At 33.8% G+C, this 7,366-nt stretch overlaps 1 pseudogene; it reads right to left on the bottom strand.

Annotated features, from left to right (window-relative positions):
• Positions 1–1,820: 1,820 nt before the first annotated feature.
• Positions 1,821–2,206, bottom strand: LOC113918404 (annotated as a pseudogene).
• Positions 2,207–7,366: the final 5,160 nt, after the last annotated feature.

Raw genomic sequence — 7,366 nt, 5'->3', positions numbered from 1 at the left:
CACAGCATTTATGGCTATTTTGTTGAACTTACCATATATATTTTTTTCTACCCAAAGATAATTTGAAACTAAGAGAAGTAAAAAAGCAATTAAAGTGTTATTGAGAATTTCAAATTTAATTTCTCACCTTTCTTTAAAGCATGGGCAATCTAGGTGGTTTCTATATTTGGAGCCACACTCTGTCCAGCCTGTTTCAAATTTTCCACAAAATAATGATATTGATAACAACAACTTCATGCTTTATGGGGTTTGTGGAAAAAAAGTAAGGCATAATCAAGCCTCTTTCATGATATGTTGAGATCTATAGGCTTTCTTCAAAGGAATTCTTTGTCCTCACATGGGAAGGGTTAGAGAAAGGAAGAAGGGAAGAAAGAACCCATTCCTTTTAATAGAGTCTGTGAAAGTGGTTCAGTGAGGCAGAAAGCTTCATTGCAAGTCTGTGGTGCAAGTCCTATAACAGGCAACAAAGGGAAAGTGAATTTCAAAGGTCTTTTCAAAAAAGTAGATTAAAGAACAAAACAAAACCACTGAAGGGCCAGGTCAAATCAAGGTTTATACCCACAAAAAATAACAAATATGGAGATGTGAAAAAAAACTCCTGTGCTAAATTAGTTTTATTAAATAGACTTCCTTTTGTCGTGATACTTTCCCCCAGACTATTTTTTCCAAATGTGTATATTTCCAAATATTTATATTCCAAAGCATAAAAGCCTAATGCTCGACTTAGACAAAATCATCTTAAAAAAACAAAACAAAACAACCCCCCTCAAAAAAACTATAGACCCAGGGTCCCAATATATCCCGCAGTTTTGTGAAATTGTGTGTGTGTGTGTGTGTGTGCGTGTGCATGTGTGTATGTGTTTGTTGATACATGTGCATGATTTTTGTGTGTTTTATTATGTTTGTACACATCAGACACATTATATATATACATTATCATATATACATACACACATATATGTTTGGCCTACAGTGTCTTGGCCCATGACGTATCAATTTTAACATTAGTTATCAATGCATAAAACTCATGAGAATTCACATTTAGAAATCCATATTTTCAGCTTCTTTTGGAAGAAAAAAATATGTGAAAATGCCAGGCTAGCAATCTAATATGAAAATCGTTTGCTGAAACTCAGCTCGTTTTAGATCAAGTGTATATTCTCCTCTGTTGTGGTTCTTCCTTCCTTTAAAGTCTCCCAAATGCAGGAGGTCAGCTACCATTTGTGACAGAGTTTGTCTTACTTACTTATACATTGAAGAGGAAGTTTTTAACTCCTGTTTCTATTAAAAGTAGAAAAATTAGAAGACCACTGGTCCATGTGTTTCAGTTCAATCATTGCTCCTAGTAAAGGTGAAAAATGTTCATGCAAGGTGTGTAATTGTGAAAAAGATGCTGTGAAATTATAAACCATACTTAGATACAGGCCACAATTCAGAAATAACAAATGACCATTTCTTTTTGAACTAAACAAAAATCAGAAATGAACTAAACAAAAGAAAGAAATGAACTAAACAAAAATCAGACTGGAATTGCCACGTGGTTTATTTCTTTTTTTTGTTTTTGTTTTGGAGGGACTTCTTGTTTTTACTGATATTTATTTTTTTAACAAGTCGGCTATATGGTAATGCAGTATTTTATTTATTCTATTCATTAATAACTAATACTCAAGAACTTTTATAATATTAATAGAACCTAATCTAAAAGAATCAACTTACTTTGTTTACATTTCAATATTGGGTATGAGAGAGTCAAAAATATTATGGTCAAAATTGTTACATAAAAAATTATAGTAAATGCTTGGTGTTAGTCTGCATACAATTTAGTTTTTGGCATGAAGTTATTTAGTTGCCAGGAAGAACATTTGGTTTACTTCACTAATAGGAATATCTCTTAATGCTGGGATGGCCTCTTCTTGGTATTTCTTCTGCTGTTGATTTTTAACATAGTTACCTGTGATTGTATGAATGGAGTTGAGTGGAGAGGTACTCATCATGTTTATTCCCAATAAGAGTAAGTAGAGGAAGTAGACGGGTAATGCAACTGCCCAGTATTTTTGAGGCCAATAGGTTCATCCTAAGGAGTTAGCCAAGATTCAGGAATAAATGCCCACACAAGATACAGGATGAAGCCAAATTGGGAGTTTAAGAAAAGAACAAAGCCATAAATCGCTCTTTCTGGCAATGGCGACCGTGAATTTCCCCCCATTTTCCCTGTGGCTTTAGACAATCTTGGGTCCTCGAAGCGCCCCCCAGGCCCCTCCCAACAGCTCGGCCACTTCAATGCCGAGTCCCCCGCGCAAGCGCCTTCCGGAAAGCCTCCGCGGGGGTGAGAGAGGGAAAAACTAAAGGAAAGGCCGAGTCGCTGTGGCGTTCCCTCTCCCGCCACCACGTGGTTTATTTCTAATGCTATAGAATAAGTCAGCTTTTCTCTTCGGCCACTAATATCTGAACACTGTTTTTAAATTTGGGGAATGTAAAAGATTATTGTAATTATCATATAGAATTGATAGATGATAAATACAATCACATCAGTTGGTTTGAAATCCATTAGACTGAATTTTTAGAGGAAGTTACTGGTCAAAAACAAAAGGAGATCTTATTTTTAAAATGGAATATTTAAGGGGCGTCTGGGTGGCTCAGTCGGTTAAGCTCTGCCTTCGGCTCAGGTCATGATCCCAGGACCCTGGGATCGAGTCCCACATCGGGCTCCCTGTTAGGCGGGGAGCTTGCCTCTGCCGCTCTCCCTCTCTCTCTCTCTGTCTCTCTCCCCCCCCCGACTCTCATGAATAAATAAAACATTAAAAAAATTAAAAAATAAATAAATTGGAATATTTAATTTGATATTGGGATATTTCTATTTTTCTCCTCTGGCCTTTGTTCTACTGATGTTAGACACTTCACTTGTACAATGTTATAAATGCCATATTACATTATAATTATTATTTAAAAGGCCAATTATGTTTTAAAAAGACTGAAGTAGTAAGAAAAACAATTATATGTGTACTACTCTTAATTCCTTTGTGGGGATCCATTTTTCTATCTGGCATAAAATTGCTTCAAGTTTTCTATGTCTGAATGCGTATGAATTGTTCTATCTTTTGCATGTCTAAAAATATCTTAGTTTTGCCTTTGTATTTGAAAGATATTTCTCTTGTTTTCTTTCAGTACTTTATGGGATTTGCTTAACTGTCTTCCCACTTGAATTGTTTCTAATGAGCAATCTGCTGTCATCTTTATCTGTAGACAATGTCTTTTTTCTTGGCTACTTATAAGACTTATTTGTTATCATTGGTCTTAAGCAATTTTATTATGATTTTTTTCATGTTCCTGTGCTTGACTTTATCTTGGACCTGTGAGTTTATTATTTTCAAGTTCTTTCTCTTAAAAATTTAAAGGTGATGCTCTTATTAGTTATTAACAGAAACAAGTTATTTAAAAGTATTCAGTATAAGTGTTTAAAACTTATTTGAAAATAGGACTTTCTTCTGCTTTTCAAAAGCAACAGTTAACTTATGCTTTTGAATTTTTCATATTTCCATGTTTGTTTAATTAAAATTTATTATTATTATTATTATTGTTATTATTATATATTTTACTCAGTCTCCCATGCTGGAATCATCCTGGCACCTCTCACTATCCACAAGGTAAATGTCAGATTTTGGTTTCTTACATCAGTGTCATTCATAGTCTATAGCTAAGTTCTTTTGTTTGTCATTTATTTAAACTGGCTTTATTGTACTAAAAGGAGTTCTTTCACTGCATGCTTAGCTTAGGCTGTGTGGAAGATTATTTTGGAAGAACTAGACATTCTTTGTGGTGAGCATAAATCTGTAAAAATACTGCATCGCTAGTTTATTGTTCCTGTGGCTCTTCCTAATTTTCTCTCTGGACTATTTCACAATGTAACACCAATCATACTGTATAGTACTATTTGTATAACATTATTGTGAACTATAATCTTAAAGTAGATATGGAAAGAGAAGTCCTAATGGGAATGCTGGTAGTAGGAATATGCCTCAGAAAATAATGTTCCTTTAGTAAGAAAGAGATGGTTTCTCTCTCTTTAATCAATTAGGAACTTGTGCCCCTAAAGTAAATCTGTAGATACAGTGACAAAGAGTTACAGCCACTCCTGTATTGTTCTCAGCTTCCACTAATAGTCCTCACGATATCTTGCCTGCTGTAGTTAATATATGTATATTTTTCTGGAGCCTATCATATCTCTGATCATCACATCTATTTTTCAGTGCTATTGAAAATTTACATCTCTTTGTTTTCATATTGTTTTAGTGTGAAATCAGGCACTATCTTAAACCAAAGTCTCATAGAATGAAACTTGGCATTCTTCAGCAACATTGCACGTCTTACCTGATTAAGCTGGATGCGAGATTTCTAAACTCCCTGAAAGAACTGGCAACAAAAAGTATTAATGTTGCCTTTAAAAAAGCAAAAAAAAAAAAAAAAATCCTGTAATGAAAGTTAATTACTAGGGAAAAAAAAATCTGTAGCTTGAAAGCCAGAAATATGTTTGAATTCTATTCTTGAAAACTTAAATATTATTCCTTAAGATTGTGTTAAATAGTAATGTAAAATATTATTTTTTTAGATTCTTCGTGGTACTATCAGCAGGTTTGATAAAATGACTAGGGAAGTTAGTTTTACCCCAAAAGATCGGCAAGAGAAACACCTACTGTTTCTCTTGGCACAGTTAATAGAGAAATATCTGCCAATAAATCTTGGCAGAATCTTTAAACAGTAGAATTCTACCAGAATTCATTCTCATATACTTTTTGTTTTGTTTCATTTAAGCAAATCAGTAACAAATATTATTTTATGATACTAGAAATTAGTCGAAGAACTTTGGAAGAGGAGTTTGAGTATAAGAGCTGTCCAAAGTTATCTCAATATTCCCAGTGTGACTGATACAAATTTATTGGCCCTGCATGCACAGCTTGGAGCAAACACAAGTGTATGCTACTCCCTCTTTCCCAGAACAGGACTGCTCTCTTATCCTGATGCTCACCCCTACCCTCAAAACCAATACATATACCATTCATTATAAAGATGCAGTTATGTTCCAATGACAATCACCTTTTTTTAAAACTACACATCGTATCATCCGTTCATGTCATCAGTCATGGACAATGGTTTCCATGTGTGGGTTGTTACTAAAGATTTTGATGGTTTTATTCTATTTGCTTATGTAGTTCTTGCTTTCTGACCAAATTATATTGTCATTTAGCCTAGCCTTCATTCTCTTCTAAAGGAAAAATAATGTACACAAAGAAAATGAAATGGTCTAGGTGGCTACCTTTCTAAAAAATTTGTGAACTGTACCAAAAAACCCTGAATATTCATTTATGAAATCACAGTAGAGATACTGTCTACTAAGAATTTATCCTCAGTCTTTTATAGAAATAGAAAAAAGATTTTATTATTATCTTTTCCTCTATATTTTTCCTATGATTACCTGTGATGCTTTCTCTGCCTCTCAGCTCCCACTGGGAACATCACATCTGTGTCTTTTTTTCCCCCCTTTCCTCTAATTCCAGGTAAAATTCCTCTGCTTTGATAAAGACTTCTCAAGTAATAGTAAGGATAGTTCTCATGTTTTGAGGACCTATTTATAGAGTGCAAATAACACTATGTTACATTGTTTGTAATCTTATAAGTAATTCTTCCATTTTGGCATTATTATTTCTGTTTTCCAAATGAGAAAACGAAAGCTTAAAGCAATGAAATATCCTACCAAAATTCATATACCATAATTTATATTAATTTCTTTTGTGTTAACCTCTTCTAGCTTCTAGGACACTGTTTGATTACATGTTCTAATCCACTTAATAAGCTCTGAGCTCCTTTGAATATATAAAATATGCCTTATTCATATTTCTACCCCTGTCACACCTTACTTAGAACCTGAAATTCAGTAAATGTTTAACACATATGATGAATATAAATAAAACAACATAAAATATTTGTGTAAATCTGAGGCTTAATGACTTTGTCACTGCAAAGACATGTTAAAATATTTCATACATATGTTAATAGGTATTATTTTATTAATATAAATATTGCTCTCATTTAATAATGTGTAAATTTAGTTTTCTGAATTTTAGAATCAGCTAGAAAAAAAGCCCAAACACTCATTATTACTTTAGACTGAGTAAAAACCTCAAAGCATCAAGGGCTTATGCATCCAGCTGGAAGGTCAGTTAAAGCTCTGCTCTTTGAAGAAATCTGAGAAAAGCTTATAGTATAATCCTGTGAGTATGATATTGTAGTTGCCATAAAAACTATTTGAAGAGTGGGGCGCCTGGGTGGCTCAGCTGGTTAAGTGACTGCCTTCGGCTCAGGTCATGATCCTGGAGTCCCGGGATGGAGTCCCGCATTGGGCTCCCTGCTCAGCGGGGAGTCTGCTTCTCCCTCTGACCCTCTTCCCTCTTGTGCTGTCTAGCTCTCATTCTCTCTCTCTCGCAAATAAATAAATAAAATCTTAAAAAAAAAACTATTTGAAGAGTAAAAATTTTAAGAGCTTTTTGAAGAAACAAACAGTGCTGAGTTGGGTGATACATATTTCTTCTGTCCTATTGAAAAATAAAACTGCACCTCAGGGAAAAACTCAAATTAACACTCTCTTACTCTTTCTGATAGCTAGGGTCCATCTTTCCTATAATCCTAGGGTTCATGTTCAGTTCTGTCTAAATATAACTACAATGTCCTCAAGCCACTGCAAATGTACTTTTCCAATTTTCGAATAATAGTGTAAGAAAATATGATAAGAACATAGAAACAACGTCCCATATAAATTGGCTTATTTTTAAACACACTATTCGAAACTAATTAAATGAATAAAGCCTGACTGGATGTTTCATCATCTGTGTATTGTATTTTGCCATTTAAGTGAAATAATTTTACTCTTGAATTATTTTAGTCCCAGCTGTGATGTTCTCTGTTTCACTCATTTTGCTATGGGCAGTAGGAATTATAAAAGATGTTCAGTCCTTGATTTTAAGGAATAGCCAGTCTTCAGAAGAAAGTATGTGCAATAATTAATAGCAATGCAAGTTAGTGTATATTATAGTGATTATAATGAGTGATACTGTTAATAAATATAAAACAAAAAAAAAGAAGAAAAAATTCGGTAGTATTCAGGGACTTTGTGTTTTGTAAGTAGTCGGGGTTTACCGAGTCCTGAGAAATATGTGTAATTTTGAACATTTGTTCTGCTTGTAAGAAAGCATGTGTGTGTTTGTGTGTATGTGTGTATTTCCTTTTACAGCACAAATTTTTATTGTGACTGATGAAATCCTGTAATTGCTAAAATGATGAATGACATCTATTATGGCCTCGTTGCTTTGATACA

Source organism: Zalophus californianus, chromosome 1 (assembly GCF_009762305.2).
Source record: "Zalophus californianus isolate mZalCal1 chromosome 1, mZalCal1.pri.v2, whole genome shotgun sequence".
NCBI classification, from domain to species: Eukaryota; Metazoa; Chordata; class Mammalia; order Carnivora; family Otariidae; genus Zalophus; species Zalophus californianus.
The sequence above is the reverse complement of the archived record's forward strand: the minus strand, read 5'-3'. Positions and strand labels throughout refer to the sequence as shown.